Source organism: Neofelis nebulosa, chromosome 3, assembly GCF_028018385.1.
Source record: "Neofelis nebulosa isolate mNeoNeb1 chromosome 3, mNeoNeb1.pri, whole genome shotgun sequence".
Taxonomy (NCBI): domain Eukaryota; kingdom Metazoa; phylum Chordata; class Mammalia; order Carnivora; family Felidae; genus Neofelis; species Neofelis nebulosa.
Genome location: NC_080784.1, coordinates 207,204,206 through 207,223,028, shown reverse-complemented (window position 1 = coordinate 207,223,028; position 18,823 = coordinate 207,204,206).

Below are 18,823 nucleotides of genomic sequence, written 5' to 3'. Positions count from 1 at the left end.
GGGGGATCTGTTCTGTCCAGGCGGTGGGGGATCTGTGTTCTGTCCAGGCGGTGGGGGATCTGTTCTGTCCAGGCTGTGGGGGATCTGTGTTCTGCCCAGGCGGTGGGAGATCTGTTCTGCCCAGGCGGTGGGGGATCTGTTCTGTCCAGGCGGTGGGGGATCTGTGTTCTGTCCAGGCGGCGGGGGATCTGTGTTCTGTCCAGGCGGTGGGAGAATCTGTTCTGCCCAGGCGGTGGGGGATCTGTTCTGTCCAGGCAGTGGGGGATCTGTGTTCTGTCCAGGCGGTGGGGGATCTGTTCTGTCCAGGCGGTGGGGGATCTGTGTTCTGTCCAGGCGGTGGGGGATCTGTGTTCTGTCCAGGCGGTGGGGGATCTGTGTTCTGTCCAGGCGGCGGGGGATCTGTTCTGTCCAGGTGGTGGGGGATCTGTTCTGTCCAGGCGGTGGGGGATCTGTGTTCTGTCCAGGCGGTGGGGGATCTGTTCTGTCCAGGCGGTGGGAGATCTGTTCTGCCCAGGCGGTGGGGGATCTGTTCTGTCCAGGTGGTGGGGGATCTGTGTTCTGTCCAGGCGGTGTGGGATCTGTTCTGTCCAGACGGTAGGGGATCTGTGTTCTGTCCAGGCGGTGGGGGATCTGTGTTCTGTCCAGGCGGTGGGAGAATCTGTTCTGTCCAGGCGGTGGGGGATCTGTTCTGTCCAGGCGGTGGGGGATCTGTGTTCTGTCCAGGCGGTGGGGGATCTGTTCTGTCCAGGCGGTGGGAGATCTGTTCTGCCCAGGCGGTGGGGGATCTGTTCTGTCCAGGTGGTGGGGGATCTGTGTTCTGTCCAGGCGGTGTGGGATCTGTTCTGTCCAGACGGTGGGGGATCTGTGTTCTGTCCAGGCGGTGGGGGATCTGTGTTCTGTCCAGGCGGTGGGGGATCTGTTCTGTCCAGGCGGTGGGAGATCTGTTCTGCCCAGGCGGTGGGGGATCTGTTCTGTCCAGGCGGTGGGGGATCTGTGTTCTGTCCAGGTGGTGGGGGATCTGTGTTCTGTCCAGGCGGTGGGGGATCTGTGTTCTGTCCAGGCGGTGGGGGATCTGTGTTCTGTCCAGGCGGCGGGGGATCTGTTCTGTCCAGAGATCACTTGGGCAGAGTATGCTGTGGCTGCTACCTTTGATATGGTCAGACATGAAGGGGTCAGCATCTGGGGATGCATTTCCCGGTCTTGGCTATGGCATCACTGCTTGACATGAGTGACTGTCATTCTGCACACGTGTAAAAGGAGACTGGTCATAAGGAGTTTACTCACAGGATCATGGAGACTGAGAGACCCAGGAGGACCTGTTTAGTGCCATCGAGGGCAGGAGGGGACCATGTCCCAACTCAGCAGGATCCCTTCCCTCTTCCTCCACCCTTCTGCTCTACTCTGGCCCGCCAGGACTTGAGTGACACCCACCCACACTTGGAGGGCTCAACCCACCCAACCAGGTGCTCCTCTCATCCAGACACACCCAGAGTCATTTCAGTCCCGGCACCCCAGGGGACACATGAAATTACCCATGGCAGACGATTTCGGGGGAAAGGGCAGCATGCCCAAAACTGTAAGTTTTAAAGGCTAAGTAACACAGAAATCGTGAAACTCTGAGAAAACGGGAGCTGAAAAAACAGAGCATGATGACCAAAATGGTATTTTCTCATGGGTTTCAGTAAACTTGAAAGAAAATTTAGTGTAAGAAACTGACTGCCTATTTTAATTGATTAGGTAAGTGGTGTCCTTTATCTTAGGGAATGAGAACTTATCAGCTAAATCCCCACACAGACGTTCACGTTCACCTGCATGCCGGGGTCAGCGGCAGGGCGCGGCAGGACTGGGCATCTTCAAGGTTAGGCCCCCGCGGCTGGTCGTCCACGTGGGCAGATCCTGAAGTCTGCGCTGGCACCAGGTGAGGTCGGTGGGCACCCGGGGACTGACAGCCTCCTGCCTCCACCAGAGACCAGTTGACGCCCCAGAAAGGTGACTCAGGAAGAACGAGAAGGTGATTGGACCCTCTCTGCAGGCCTCGAAGGGTTGTGTGTGACCATCAGCCACTCTCGTCTGCACATCTTACTGGCAGTTGACTCCTTCGGTGTGAAGCCACGTGGGTGGAAATATGTGAGTCCCGGTTTAACTCTAAGAGCAATTACAGGGATGCCTGGGTGGCTGAGCCAGTTGGGCGTCCGACTCTTGGATTTCCACTCAGGTCGTGATCTCCCGGTTCGTGAGATCGACCCCCAGGTCAGGCTCTACGCTGACAGTGCAGAGCCCGCTTGGGATTATCTCTCTCCCTCTCTCTGCCCCTTCCTGGCTCACACGGTCTTCTCTCTCTCTCTCTCTCAAAAATAAACAAAAAAACAAAAAAAAACAAAACTCTTTTTTAAAAAAGAGTTGCTACCGACAGAAGTGATTGTGCGTCCTAAATGTCAGACGCCGGAGAAACCCCACCCGCCAGGCCTTGGCCTTAGTACCTCAGGAGCACACCGCGCAGCACAACCAGAGGCCTGCTGATGCCTCTGCGTGGCCACGAATAAATGTCTTCCTTGGATTTTTGCTTCTTAAGGATGGCAATCCCAGTGGGTGCCACCAGGCCCCCATAGGGGGCGGCCGTGGTCAGACGTGCAGGGGGCTACCCGCTCCACAGCCTCCACTGCGTTGTACCGCGCCTTTTCACTGGGCGCCTTTCACTGGGAGGGCGCCCCCTCCCCCCATTATACTGAAATCCCCCCTCCCCTGGTGATACTGAAAGACGCCCCCAACACCCCCCCCCCCCCCCCCCCCCGTTATTCTGAAATACATGGTGCTTCTCCAAGTCACCTGCAGGGTGCAGTCCACGCCCTCTGTCAAAGACCGAAGACACCCTCTGGCACGTGGGTTGTATTTGTACCTTCTGCTCTGACTCACATGACGGTGAGATGCTTTCCCAGCTCCTGAGGAGAGGGGCAAGTCTGTCTCACCATGTACAGGCTAATCAGTGGCGCTCTGAAATAGCACTCTTGTCAGCTATTTTTACTAGGCTGGACTTTATTTTGGTATGGAAAGCAAATTATTTGACTGCTACATTTATTCCTACGGGTTTTTTTTAAATTTATTGGGGTACTAGGAAAACAAATTTGCTGCTCTAAGAACATTTTTGGTCAAAAGGTTTTTGAATGATAAAGGGACCTGGCCTCTATTATAAATAGACCAAGTATAAAAAATGTTCAGACTAAGAATATACTATTGTTGGTGGGAAATCACTTCTTTAAGTTCTTGGGGAGCACAAAACGGGCTTGGCTGAGAGTTCTAGTGTCGTAGACTCCGGGTCTGGGGTTCTCTCTCGTCCAGCAGGAGAGCGGGATGCAGGATTGAAAACGCCAGAGAGGCTAAGGTCCGGGAGGAGACAAGAGCCCGTAGTACGGTCCTTGCTCCATTTTTGTCAGGATCAGAGGCTTACAAGCTGCTGGGCAGGCACAGAGACACAATGAAACAGTCAACATTAACTCACGGGTGTGAGGGAAAGGGGGTTTTGGAGATATGCGGTGTCAGGAGTTTGGGTCAACACAAAACAAGATTCTGGTGCTGGGTGGAAGGTTGGCCTAGGGGACGAGACAGACAGAGCGTGCTACCTCGGGGTCAACAAGGCACCTTTCTTTTGCTAATTAGCTCCCCTCTGGGCAACTTCCCCCTGCAGCTGTCTATAGCCCTATTTACCTGTTTACCTCTTGTGGTCCTTCCTTCCTGTGAAGGCAGCTTTGTGCTATTGTCCTACACTGGGAGCCTTTGCCCCATTTACCTAATCTTGTTTACCCGAACTTGGGTGTGTTCGTTCTGTGGCTTTCTAATTCTTTATGCCTTGTGAACCCATCAGTGCCTGCTCGGGGAATTCCTAAGCTCATTCCCCACCTGCTAGGAGGTGCTTCTGGTGATTGTACTGTTTCCCATTCTGTTTTTTGTGGGACCCGAGGGCTCAGGAAGGCGGTCCTGGGATCCCAGAGCTGTGGAAGGATGGGGGCAGTGGTCCTAGGACCCCAAGGCCTAGGGTTTGGGGTGGTCCCAGGACCCCAGGGTTCTGGTGGGGGGGGGGGGTCTTAGGATTCCAGGGCTCTGGAGAGATGGTGAGGAGACAGAGGTCTCCTGGATCCGCAAATGGTACCATGGCTGTGCAGGTGTTACACTGGGAGGTCACTGACTCACTTCCTCCTGCCCCTCAGCTGTCTCCCACATCACACCCCAGAGCGGTGGAGGGGTCACTGTAGGTGCCTTGGCCCACCTCCTGAGAATGTGGTGGGGTGGGCTGAAGTACTTGCTGAGGGAAACATGGCCAGTCTCAGATCCACCTGCCTCCCTCAGGGCCACCAGCTAGTGCCTACAAGGACTCTAGTTATTGGGACCCACTTACACTCACGGCTCCCAGAGGGCACATAATGCTACACCAGGGTGGGCCAGAATCGCAGGGCGCAAGCTTTGTTTAGTACAGAAAGTCCCTCCTGGTCGTTACTTTGTGGGGCGGCTTTCAACACCCACATCACGGCATGTTTGTGTGTCTTTGAAAGGAGTTTCTGCGTTTTCTTCATAGAGTTCTTACATGTTCCTTGTCTGGTTTATTTCATGTATTTTTGCTCAGGAAGGTACGGGGTGGGGGAGATGTGGCCCATTGCAAACTGGTTATTTTGAAATTGAGAAAACGCTTGTTTGTGCTGAATCCGTTCTGAAGGTTCGAGGGTGGAATTTCTTGGATGTCCACACAAATGATGCAGTCACACGCGCACATGCACACAAGAGCCTGTTTCCAGCATTTAATTACTTACTTTGCTATTTTGTGGTTTGCTCTCCCTACTGGGACCTCTGGACAAGCATGCTGTGGTTTGAGACTTTGATGAGAATATTTTTTGTTCATTTATTTTTGAGAGAGAGAGAGAGAGAGAGAGAGCGCAGGGGAGGGGCAAAGAGAATCTGAAGCAGGGTCCTCACCACCAGCTTGGAGCCTGTTGCAGGGCTTGAACTCATGAACCCTGAAATCATGACTTTAGCCCGAATCAAGGGACACAGGCTTAACCAACTGAGCCACCCAGACACCCCATGGGGATATTCTTAATGTCTCCTTTTAAGCATAATGGTTGGGGGGTTTTGATAAATCCCTTGTACTAAGTCAAGGAATTGCTTTCTGTTACAGCTTACTAAACATTTTAATCAGGAATATGTGTTAATTATTTTTTTTAATTTTTTTAACGTTTATTTATTTTTGAGACAGAAAGAGACAGAGCATGAACGGGGGAGGGTCAGAGAGACAGGGAGACACAGAATCTGAAACAGGCTCCAGGCTCCGAGCTGTCAGCACAGAGCCCGACGCGGGGCTCGAACTCACAGACCGCGAGATCATGACCTGAGCCGAAGTCGGCCACTTAACCGACCAAGCCACCGAGGCGCCCCTAATTATTTTTTTAAGTTTATTTATTTTTGAGAGAGAGACAGAGTGGAAGCGGGGGAGGGGCAGAGAGGGAGACACAGAATCTGAAGCAGGCTCCAGGCTCTGAGCTGTCAGCACAGAGCCCGACGTGGGGCTCGAACCCGCGAACCGTGAGATCATGACCTGAGTCGAAGTCGGAGGCTTAACCGACTGAGCCACACAGGCGCCCCAGGAGTATGTGTTAATTATAAATGTTATTTTTTAGTTAAAAGTTTTAAATTAAAATTTTTGTTTCGTTTTTGAAGTTCAAACACCTGTAGACTCATTAACCATTCCAGTCAGGACACAGAATGGCTCATCACCCCAAAAAACTCCTTCCTAGTGCCTCCCCTCTATTGCTAACACCCTCCTCACCTAGAACACCTGGCAACCACTGACCTTCAGTATCACACTTGCCTTCTCAAGAATTCTGTCAGCACACGACCTCAGACCCCAAGCTGCTGCCTAGCTCAGTATTTCCCTTTTTCTACTATGTGGATATCACCCAAAGAAGAGCTTCTGTGTTTTCAGGGTTTTTTTTTTAATGTTTATTTATTTTGAGAGAGAGAGAGAGCACGAGCATGCGAGCAGGGGCGGGGCAGAGAGAGAGAGAGAGAGAGGGAGAGAGAATCCCAAGTAGGCTCCACACTGTCAGCACAGAACCTGATGTGGGGACTTGAACTCACAAACCGTGAGATCACGACCTGAGCCGCAATCAAGAGTCGGACGCTTAACCGGCTGAGCCGCCCAGGCGTCCGTGTTTTCAGTTTTTTGATGACTGTGAAGAAAGCAGCTGTGAGCATTCATGTACAGGTTTGTATGTGGATGTGAGATTTTGGTTTTTCTAGAAGTAGAATTGCTGGGTCGTATTCTGACTGTACATTTAACTGTATGAGAAGCTGCCAAAATGCTCGCCAGAGTGGCTGCCCTGGTTTGTATTTCTAACAGCAAGGTCTGAGAGCCCCGGGCGCTCCACACCCATGAGTTGTCAGTGTCCTCCCTGATTTTAGCCGCTTCACGGGTGTGCATGGGGTCTTGAGGGGGTTCGAGTCTGCCTTTCCCTGGTGGCTGCTAATGTCCAACGTCTCTTGTGCTTGTCTGCCGTTACAGCAATATTCGTGCATCTTTCACCCACTTTGAGGGTTTTTTTTCTCATTGTGGAGTTTTGAGAGTTCTTTATATACTCGGGATTTAAGTCCTAAACTGGATTTGAGGTTTGCAAATACTTCTCTCAGTCTTAGCTTGGGTTTTCATTCTCTTGACACTATCACTGGAAAAGCAAATGTTTTTATTTTGGATGAAGTCCAATTTATCAGTTTTTTCTTTTATGGATTATTTGCTGGATTACACTTTTGGTGTCGTGTCTAAAACTCTGCTAGATGCCAGGTCGTGAATATATTTTTCTGCTTTCTTGCAAACATTTTATAGTTTTATGCCTATTTATATGTGATCCATCTCGAGTTGGTTGTAAGGTATAAGGTTTAGGTCAAGGTTCAATTTTTTGCATATGGATGACTAATTTTTCCATTACCGTTTGTTGAAGACTGTCGTTTCTCCACTGGGTGGCTTTTGCACTGCTGTCAAAGATCAATTGGCCGTATGTATTTGGGTCTGTTCCTGAACTCTGTCCTGGTCATTCACCTCTGTGTCTTGTCCCCTTGTCAAACCACACTGTCTTGATTGTTGTTGCTTCAGGGAAAGCATTAAAATCGGGTAGTGTGATTCATCCACCTTTGTTCTTTTTTGCAAAAATTTCTTAAGCTATCTTAGTTCCTTTGCCCTTTCATATAAATTTTAGGGTCGTCTTATCTGTATCTACAAAAATATCCTGCTGTGATTTTGGAATGGTGTTAATTGTATGGATCATTTTGGGGGAGATTGATACACTATGTTGAGTCTTCCCATTCACGAGTATATTACATCTCTCTATTTATGTAAATCTTTAAAAATTTTTTATCAGCATGTTGTAGTTTTTAGCACGTGTATCCTATACACGTTTGGTTAGATTTATGCCTAAGTCTGTCAGTCTGCTTTTTTTAATTTTTTTTTTACATTTATTCATTTTTGAGAGACAGAGTGATAGAGCAGAAGTGGGGGGGGGGGCGGGGCAGAGAGAGAGGGAGACACAGAATCCGAAGCAGGCTCCAGGCTCTGAGCTGTCAGCACAGAGCCCGACATGGGGCTTGAACCCAGAAACCATGAGATCATGACCTGAGCCAAAGTTGGACACTCAACCGACTGAGCCACCCAGGTGCCCCAGAACATACTTGTTTTGTAGCCCAGAATATTATCCATCTTGGTAAATGTTCTTCACATATACACTTGAAAATGTTTATTTTGCTGGTATTGTGTAAAGTGTTCTACAAATGTCCATTAGGTCAAGTTGGCTGATGGTATCATTCAACTATATCCTTGGTGATTTTCTGGTACTTGTTCTATCATTTATTAAGATAGGGGTATTGAGGGGCACCTGGGTGGCGCAGTCGGTTAAGCGTCCGACTTCAGCCAGGTCACGATCTCGCGGTCCGTGAGTTCGAGCCCCGCGTCAGGCTCTGGGCTGATGGCTCAGAGCCTGGAGCCTGTTTCCGCTTCTGTGTCTCCCTCTCTCTCTGCCCCTCCCCCGTTCATGCTCTGTCTCTCTCTGTCCCAAAAATAAAAATAAAAAACGTTGAAAAAAAAATTAAAAAAAAAAAAAAAAAAAAAGATAGGGGTATTGAAATCGCCAGCTACAATCTACAACTTAAATTTACAGTTGGGTTTTGTTAAAAAAAAATCTGGTTTTGCTTCAAGTAAAGTTTTATTATTAGATGCAGAACTGTTTAGGGTTATTATGTCTTTTTGATGAATGTACCAGTTCATCATTATGACGCGATCCTCTTTTTTTAAAGAGTTTTTTTTCTTAATATTTAGTTAGTCTGGGACAGCGCAAGCAGGGAAGGGGCAGAGAGAGGGGGACAGAGGATCCGGAGCGGTCTCTGTGCTGACAAGCTGACAGCAGCGAGCTCGAGGAGGGGCTCGAACTCACAAACCGTGAGATCATGACCTGAGCTGAAGTCGGACGCTTAACCGACTCAGCCACCCAGGCGCCCCCCAGGAAGTTTTCTTGTGAATATTAACAAATACATTCTGCGGTTATTTGGAGAGGCAAAAGAGCTAGAACAGCCAATACAGTATTGAAGAAGAACAAAGATGGAGAACGTACACTACTCAACTTCAAGACTCACTATAAAGTCACAGTAATCACGGTGAGGTGTTGGTGAGAGAATAGACAAATACATCAGTGGAGCAGGACAGCCAGCCCAGAAATAGACCCACACAAATACAGTCAACTGATCCTGACAAAGGAAAAAGAGAACACAACGGAGAAAAGACAGTCTGTAACAAATGGCGCCAGAACAGCTGGACGTCCACATGCAAAAAAACGCATGTAGACACAGACCTTACGCCCTTCACAGAAATTAACCTGAAATGGATCACAGGCATCAGTGTAAAAATGCAAAACTATAAACTTCATAAAAGATAACATAGGAGACCTTGGGTTTGGCAGTGACCTCTTAGATACAACACCAAAATCATGAAAGAAAAAATTGGTAAGTTAGACTTCATTAAAATTTAAAACTTGTACTCTGTGAAAGAAACTGTTAAGAGCGTTGAAAACAAGCCTCAAGCTGGGATAAAATATTTGCAAAATACACATAAGACAATTTTGTTATCCAAAATTTACATACACTTGAAAGTCAAAGATAAGACGGGCTCCTGGGGGCTCAGTCGGCTAAGCATCCAACTCTTGATTTCGGCTCAGGTCACGATCTCAAGCCTAGTGTCAGGCTCCGCACTGGAGCAGGCGTGGAGCCTGCTTGGGATTCTCTCTCCCTCTCTCTTTCTCTCTGCCCCTCCCCCAATTGCGCACACACTCTCTTGCTCGCTCTCTCAAGAGTCAACCATATGAAAACAAACAACTCAATGAAAAAACAGGCAAAAGACCTGAACAGACACCTCATCAAAGAAGATACGCAGATAACAAACAGCATATAAAAAGATGCTCGCAATCTATGTAATTAGAGAATTGCAGATTAAAATAATAAGGAAACACCTATCAGAATGGCCAAAACCTGGAACGCTGACAACTTCAAGAGCTGGCGTGGGTGTGGAGCCCAGAAACGCTCCCCACTGGTGTGGGAATGCAAACTGTTGCGGCCACTTTGGAAGACAGTTGGCTGTTGGTTTACAGAACCATAAACATACTCTTCCCGTATGAAGCAGCAGCTCCGGTCCTCGGTATTTACCCAAATGAGTTGAAAACTTACATCCAGGGGCACCTGGCTGGCTCATTTGGAGGAGTGTGTGACTGTGGATCTCGGGGTTGTGAGCTCAAACCCCACATGAGGTGTAGAGATTAAATAAATAGTATTCTAAAAAAAGAAAAAGAAGAAAACTTACATCCACACAGAGTTTTCACAAATGTTTATAACAGCTTTATTCATGATTACCAAAGCCTGAAAATAACCAAGATGTCCAATAAGCAAATGGGTAATAACCTGTGGTCCGTCCAGACAGTGGAATATTATTTAGCACTAAAATGAGCTACGTGCACCTGGTGATTCAGTCAGTTAAGCGTCTGACTCTTGATTTTGGCTCAGGTCATCACCTCACGGCTCATGAATTGGAGCCCCGTGTTGGGCTCTGAGCTGAAAGTGCAGAGCCTGCTTGGGATTCTCTCTGTCTCCGTCTCTGTCTCTCTCTCAAAATAAATAAACTAAAAAAATAAAAATAAAAAAGACAACTTTTTAAATGGACGTCTCAAAGGAAGCTATACAATGGCCAACAAGCTCATGAAAAGGTGCTCACCACTAGTCATCAGGGAAACGTAAATTAGAGCCAAGATGAGACGCCACTAAAAACCCCTGAGAGTGACTGGAACTTCAGTGGCCGTTTCAGACTAAATGCTTGTCTCCCCCAAAGTTCCTACATGGAGAGCCTAACCCCCAAAGGTGATAACATTGGGAGGTGGGGCTTGGGGTGATCGGGTCATGACTGAGATTATAAAAGAGACCCCAGAGACCTCCCCTGCCTCTTCCGCCACGGAGGACGTAGTGAGAAGATGCCACCTGTGAACCAGGAAGAGGCTCCCACCAGACCCTAAATCTGCCGGCACCCTGATCTCAGACTTGCAGCCTCCAGCACCGTGAGAAAGACACTGTTGTTTAAGCCCCAGGCCGTGGGATTTTGATTCAAGCAGGCTGAATGGACGGAGACCGAGATTAACGGCCAGCCCTGACGAGAATAGGTTGCTTCTTCTCCAAATATCACTGGCACAACCACTTCGGAAAACCGTTTCACAATGTCTTCCGGTTAGGAATACAGCTACTCGTGACCCGGCAGTGCCACCCATAGGTCGTTACCTGAGAGAAATGTTCATAGGAAGACTGCGTAGTGGCTTATTTTCATGACTGAACCGGATAACGACTCAAGGTTCATCAATAAGAGGACAATTAATGGTGGCGGACTGGTGCCATGCGTCACTGTGTAGCCGCACCAGGGCACACCCACCACCTGGCTGTTGTGGCCTTGGAGCCTGGTGCATTGCCAGTGACGGCTGTGGTAACTGGGTGCTACCGCATGCCAGGGAGTGATGTCCCCTCTCACCAGGGGCAGCAAATAATCATCTCCAACCCCATCCAGGGGACCCGCTTCCTGGATCCACTCTTGGTGTGGACTGTCATCATTTGTATTCCCCCTAGAGGCCACCCCAAAGACAAGTGTCTCAGTCCTTCACATAGAGGTACAGGGACCAGCAGGTGGGAAGTGAGGACACGGGGCAGGGAGGGAAGGCAGAGAGTGAGAAAGAGAAGTGCAGCTGTGACTTCCAGGGGCTGGCCCACCACCCCCGGGAAGGCCCTGGGGTCCCCATTGCACAGACACAATTTCACAGGACCGTAGAGCCAGGCAAGGCCACACTGGTGGACAAAGACAGGACCAGGAGCACTTTGTAATCAGGCTAAACACAGACAACATATAAACGTTGTCTGAGCCACAGCAACGACCCAGCACCCCTGTCCCGGCCAGCGGGAGTGACACCTGTACTTCACCAATCACAGAACTTGCCTGGCTCCAGGCCTCTCCCCCCCAGATGAGGTGTATCCAGATCCCTGGCGTATCTTCCCCCGAGCCCTCCCCGCAAACCAGCCAGTGCCACATCCCAGAAGTCCTTTCTCACCGAGACGTCCCCGTCGTGTGTGACGAGTGACCACCCAACTTGTTCCGCTACAGGGTGTTTCTAGTGGGTTTGGGTGAGAAGGTAACGGACACAAAAGACGTGGTCTCTTGAGCTTCATGACGTTCATTCCGTGGGGGAGCTCGGGGTGCGCGATGGTGCCCATCTTGGAATTGTTCCCCTTCTTTGTTCCAGGGTGGAAGGAGCCGGGGTGGCTCACCCCTCTCGCCAGACCCGGGGTGCCTGCTCCCTGGGGCCTCTGGCTGTGTCACGAGGGGAGCCGCCTTGTGGGAAAGAGCAGCAGACACCGGCAGCTGGGCGGTGACCGGCAGCCAACAATCCGGGTCCCGGGACGCAGACGGCCATCCTGGCATCTTAGATAAGGGGACTTATGGGCACTTAGTGCTCCACTGTCCTGGTCCGTCTCTTCACTTCCTTTCCCCCCTCCATTCCTGTCCCCTATTAGATTAACCACGTTTCTCCACTCCTTTGTTCCTCTACTAGGTTGTGAGCTCCGCATGCGTATTCTCTCAGTGGTCACTAATGACGAACTAAACACACAACAGTCCATTTCAGTGTCTTCTCTGGCCTAAAATAATTTACAAGTTTGACTTCCAAGCATATGGGTGTTTCTAATTATCTTTGTTGTTGATCTTCGGATTAGTTGCCCTGAGGCTAGACCACATGTTCTGTTTGTGACAACCCCATGAATTTTGTTGGGACAAGCTTATGGCCTAATCAGCAGTAATTTTTGTAAATATTCATGTGAACTTTAAAAGAATATACACGGGTGCCTGGGGGGCTCAGTTGGTTAAGCATCCGACTTTGGCTCAGATCATGATCTCACAGTTCATGAGTTCGAGCCCTGCATTGGGCTCTACGCTGTCAATGCAGAGCCCGCCTCGGATCCTCTGTTTCCACCCCCCTCCCCAAATAAACATTTTTTTAAAAAAAGAATATGCGTTTTTCAGTTGAGTACAGATTTAGCTAATTGCATTAAATCCTCTGTATCTTTTTCTGATTTTCAGAAGAGATGTGTTAAGTGCTTTATTCTCAAATCAGATCTCGAGCCACAGGCTCTTTCCCTCAGAACTTTGAATTCTATTGAGTTCGTGTTCTCGCTATGTTCTTTCTTGAGGTTTTTCCTGCTAGGTTAGGGTCTTGGTCCACGTTTGCAGTCAGTATTCGCTTGTTTGCTTGTTTCTCTGTGATGTGCCTGATTGCCTTGCTGGTTCTTTCCACTTTCTTCTGCTTGTTCAGTCCTACCCAGAATCGATTTTCAGCTTAGATACAGCATGCTGAGGTTTTACACTCTCCCCACCATTTCTGAGAACGACTTGCTTTTTCTTCTGCGTTGGGGCGCCATGGGGCTTTTGCTGACCCTGCAGGCCTCTCGGCCTGAGACTTTGGCAGGGGCTGGGCAGCCAGCCTTGTCCGTGCTCAGCTGAGGCGGTGTCAGGCAGCCTGGCCAGGTTTCCCCCAACCAAGCAGGACTGGGGCAGCAAGGCAGGCACTTGGCGACATCCCCAGGAGGAAACCGTTTCGGACCTCTCCTTCCCGTTGGGAACCTGCCCGCTCTTCTCTCTTTTCACGTAACCTGCCTCCATGCAGCGGCTCCCACCTCGCCCGTGAGAAGGCCGGGAGAGCATTCGGGAAGCCCAGGACTGTCCATCCCCCATGTGGCTTTGCCGCTCTGCAACGAAGCTGCCGAGGTTAGGGGGTGAACCTGTGCTTCCTTCTGCTCTAGGTCTTTCATCAGCTGCTGGGTTTTTGTTTTGTTTTGTTTTTTTTTTTCGTTTTTTATTTATTTTTGGGACAGAGAGAGACAGAGCATGAACGGGGGAGGGGCAGAGAGAGAGGGAGACACAGAATCGGAAACAGGCTCCAGGCTCCGAGCCGTCAGCCCAGAGCCCCGCCCGACGCGGGGCTCGAACTCACGCGAGATCACGCGAGATCGTGACGTGAGCCGCAGTCGGCAGCTTAACCGACTGCGCCACCCAGGCGCCCCTTAAGGTTTTTTTTTTTTTTAATGTTTATTTATTTTTGAGGCAGAGAGAGACAGAGCATGAACGGGGGAGGGGCAGAGAGAGAGGGAGACACAGAATCGGAAGCAGGCTCCAGGCTCTGAGCCGTCAGCACAGAGCCCGACGCGGGGCTCGAACTCACGGACCGCGAGATCGTGACCTGAGCTGAAATCGGACGCTTAACTGACTGCGCCACCCAGGCGCCCCATCAGCTGCTGGTTTTAGTGGTGTTTGAATTGAATTCTGCCTTTTCCAGATGAATTTTTTAAGTAAACTTTTTGGAACAGTTTTAGATTTTAAAAAATGCTGTGAATGGGGTGCCTGGGTGGCTCAGTCAGTTAAGCGTCTGACTTCGGCTCAGGTCACCATCTCGCAGTCCGTGATTTTGAGCCCAACGCCGGGCTCTGTGCTGACAGCTCAGAGCCTGGAGGCTGCTTCGGATTTTGTGTCTCCCTCTCTCTCTGCCCCTCCCCTGCTCATGCTCTGTCCCTCTCTGTCTCAAAAATAAAAATTAAAAAAAAAAAAAAAACATTTAAAAAATGCTGTGAAGATAATGCAGAGTGTTCCCATATCCCCGCACCTCATTTTCCCTCCTATTAACATCCTCCATAAGTACGGTACATTTGCCACAGAGAATGAACCAACTTTGACACATTTTTATTAAGTAAAGCCCATTCTTTATTCAGGTGTCCTTAGGTTTCCTTGGTGTCCTTTTTCTGTTCCAAGACCTCAGTGAGGATATTGCATTTTTTAGGTGTCGTGTCTCCATGGGCTCCTCTTGACTGTGGTATTTTCGCCCACATTCCTTGTGTTATCTGGCCTTGACACTTTTAAGGAGTGCTGGTGGTCAGTTATTGTGTAGAACATCCCTCAACTGGGGTTAGTCTGAGGTTTTTCTCACGGTTCGATTAGGGTAACAGGTTTGGGAGAGGAAGACCACAGAGCTGAAGTGCCCTTCTCTTCCCATCCTATCAAGGGCACACACTATCAACAGGACCTATCACCGACATGTTGACCTTGACCTCCTGGAGGTGGTGGCTTTATCAGGTTTCTCCCTATAAGCTAGTCTTTTCACCCCTTTTCCACACTGTGTTCTTTGGAAGGAAGTCACTGTGCAGGACTTACAGTGAGGGGGTTACTCCATCTCCTTGAAGGCCGTGTCTACGTAAACTATTTAGAATCCTGCATGGCAGATTTCTCTCTTCTCCCCACTTTGTTTATTCATTCATTCGTATCAGTGTGGACTAATGGGTATTTATTCCATACTTGAGTTGTAACCCAACACTGCCTGTGTTGTTCAGTGTCGCACCTTTGGTCACCAAGAGCTCGGCCAGTTGGTGCTGTGTCTGTGCCTTTGACATGTCTCACCCTTGTGTTTATTTAGCATTTCCTGCCTCCAGGCCCATCGTGTATATTTATTGCCCCAGTCATAGGTGAATGTCTCCTGGTGGGTGAATTTTGATTGTCTATTTATTTCTGCTCTGTGTAGGAAGAATTAACAGGAGAGAGAACCCGTGCCCAGTGTCAATCATCCGTCTTAGCCGGGAAGTTCCAGCCAGGCCCATTCCTGGGTGGGTGAGAGAGGGGGCTAGGTGTGATGGGGTGTCCCCCTCTGCTTGAGCCCCAAGGTCAGGGCCTAGTGGAAACGTGTAACCAGAGGCTGAGTTCTGACTGATGGACCCTGGAGTCTAGACCTCCTTGGAGAGAATTCAGATTTTTGGCCAAGTGGACACAGAGCACAAGGCCCTCCTCTCTTTGCCACTGCACCAAAGGTTTGTGGTTTTTTTGTTTTTTTGTTTTTTTTTACTTTTTAAAATGCTTATTTATTTTTGAAGGCAAGAGAGACAGAGCATGAACAGGGGAGGAGCAGAGAGAGAGGGAGACACCCACCGTCCAGGCCTTTCCCTAGCCAGGCCACACCACTCACCTCCCTCCCCACAAAGTCCTTTTCTGTCCCTATGCAGGATAAATCCCATGGACTCACTCAAGGGTGCAAGAAATAAGTGTTTTGTTTTGCAAAAATCAACTAACCCTCAACTCGCATGCCTTGTCCTCGGGTGAGAGAAATCACCTTGGGCACCACTGGCACCTGGGGGCTGGGGCTCAGCCCTGGGCAGGGCCCCGAAGCGGGGACGCGGGACCAGCAGCAGGAGGACGCTGCCTGCCTCACCTTCCAGAGTGAACCGCGCAGGACCCTGTGTGCCCGCTAACGACCTGCTGCGCCTCGGGCTGCAGCGTGGACCCGGCGGCCAGCCTCGGTCACTGCCACCTGCACCCCTTGCCCCAGGCCCTGCCCTCAGACCCGCACGAACCTCTGCTTGGCCAGCTACGGCCTCCCGGGCCTCCTCGCCCCGCCACAGGCGGCGGCCTTGGCCACTGGTCTGGGGGCAGCAGGAAGGACGACCCCACCCGGGCTGGCTTCGGCCCCTGGGCGAAGGGCAGAGACTGTGCTGTCGCGTCCGAGGATGAGCCACACGTGGCAGCCCGGACGTGTCCCCTCTCCGGTGCCGGCCTCCCGGCGGCTGCTCCCGCCCAGGACCCGCGGCCGCCTCCCAGCCGTGCGCCCCTTGCGGCCTGCGGAGGACTCGGGGAACACTGGGGGAAGGCTCGCACGGGCCTCGGGAGAACAGTGGGGGGACCCCGCGCCGGGCTGTCCCCCGACCGCCGGGAGCCGCACACTGGTGCCTCCCCGGCTCTGATTGGCCAGTCTCCCGCCACGTGACACTCTAGGAGCCAACAGTGGCGGACTACCGAGCACACGTTTATTGGCTCAGGCCGGTCAGGCGGGCGGGAAGAGACCCGAGGGGACTGCGGGTGGCGGAGGCTACGCTGCACGGGCCGGGCTGTGCCTCCCGGATGCGTCGTCTTGGCGCGGCCTCGAGTGGCCCTCGGCCGGGGTCCTGGGCGGCGCCAGCTCGGCCCCCAGCCCCCAGTGCAATCCCGCCCCTAGCCCAGCGCCGATCCCCCACCCGCCCCTGGGACCCCCGCTCCACCGCGACAGGACCCCGCCCTTCAGGCCTGAGGGAACCTGCTGAGACAGGTGGAGACGGTTCCACATTGTGTGGACAGGTGGCCGGGACCGGGCTCCCTGAGCCGCGCTGGCTGTGACTGGACAGCAGGGCTTGTCTAGCTGCGGATTAGCGCGGCTGGACCAAAGCGTCCTTACTGCCAGACCTCTACACTTTTGTCCTGACCGCCATGTACTTACGTGGGTGCCAATAGCTCCTATAGTGCAGGACTCGAGAGGACAGGAGACAGGAAACCCAACCCGCCTGGGGCTGGCTGCTGGTAGGGACCAGGGGCAGGAGGTCACCCTGCCAGGATCTGGCAGGATCTGCCTCCCTGCAGAGTGGGAGGGCGGCACTGGAGGGCGCCAGGTATCACCGTGTGCTCTGCTTCGTCTAAAGACTTAACATGCAGAAAGGGGAGACTCTGCTGACAGTCAGTGTGGACCTAAAACAAGCATCTTGAGCAAGGCCGTGGTCAGCCGAGTCACAGTCACGGCCGGAAGGGCCCGGGGCAGCTCCTGCCTCAGGGTCCTGGGCATGGCTGTTCCTCTGTCTGGAGTGCTCTCCCATGGAAGTCCCCCAGGGCTCCCTCTTCCTCTCCTTGGGGTCTCTCTGCACCTCCTCAGAGGTGAAATATTGATCCTCACCATCCTGTCTGCCCCCTTATCCCACTCAGTTTCCTCCGCAGAAGAAATCACTTGATTTACTTTTTTATCATCTCTCTCCTGCCACTGGAAAAATGAGTTCCAGGAGGAGGGACCTCAGTTATCCCTGGTGCGTAACACCCCGCTCGGCACATCGCAGGGCTCAGTAAAAATCAAGCGGACAAATACCTTCACCTGGAGTCCTCAGACACTCTCACCTGAGGGGTCTGACCCACCAGCCACTGCGGAAGGGCTGGCCAGCGTTCAGAGGGAAGGTGTGCCGGGTCACCTGGCAAATCCACGTTGCTGCTCAGGACTGAACCTAGCCCATGCCAGGCTGGAGAGGTGGGGAGGGGAGTGGAGGCTGAATGGTTGATGCCGTTTTCGGTGACCCTCCTTTTTGTTTTTTTAATGTCTATTTATGTATTGAGAGAGAGAGCAGGGGAGGGGCAGAGAGAGAGAATCCCAAGCAGGCTCTGCACTGTCAGCACAGAGCCCGACCCCGGGTTCAAACTCCTGAACCGCGAGATCGAACCTGAGCCGAAATCAAGAGTTGGACACCTAACCGACGGAGCCCCCCAGGTGCCCCTGGGTGCCCTTCTAAGACTGGCCACGCTGGGGGTGGCATGCAGAGCCCAAAGACAGAGAGGGCTGCAAAACCTTCTGTCAGTGTTTTGGGTCCAAGGAGGGAGGGTGGACAGTGGCTCCCTCAGGAGCCTCAGGAGGCACAAGGCACCCTGGGTGGTACTTGGGGCTGAAGGCCAGACGTTCCCCAGAGGCAGGTCCTCCCAGACCCCCCCTGCCCCACCCAGCCTCTGAAGCCGAGGCAGAGGAGCAGTGGCTCTAGAGCGAGCAGCCTTGGGGGCACAGCTTGGGGAGGGTGCAGGGGGCAAGAGTGCGGGAGGAGCGTGGCCCTTCTACCTGCGAGACTGGGCCAAAAGCACTCCTGGCCAGCAGTATAAGGAAAATCACGAGGCCCTCAGAGTGGAGGTCAAACAGTCCTCTCTGAGGGTACAAGCAATCATGGCACCTTGGGTGGGCTTTGGGTGTAGGAAGGACGTGGTGGGGGCCCACGACCAGGCCAGAGAGCTGGCAGTTCCACAAGCACCAGCCCAGATGGGCAGGCTCCCCTAGGGGGTGAGGGTGGGACCCAGAGCTCCAGCAGGGCACAGAGGCCTCCCTGAGGACACGGGGAGGAGAGATGTCACCAAAGGCCAGATTAGAGGCAGGACCCGCAGAGCTGTGCAGGAGTTTAAGGGGGGGGGGGGGCGGGGGCTGGCCTAAAGTATGGCTGGCACAGTGGGGACCTGAGCCCCCAACGGCCTGGCATAGCTGTGGGGGAAGACAAGGCCTGTCAAGGGGTCTGGGCAAGCGGGAGGCTCATGGAAGGAGGGGGGAGGGAGAGGGAGGCAGGGAGCCCCAAAGGGGAGGGGGCAGGGAGCCCCAGAGGCGCTGGTCTGCCTTTTAGATGATTACTCTGGGGCTGCCTTAGGGGC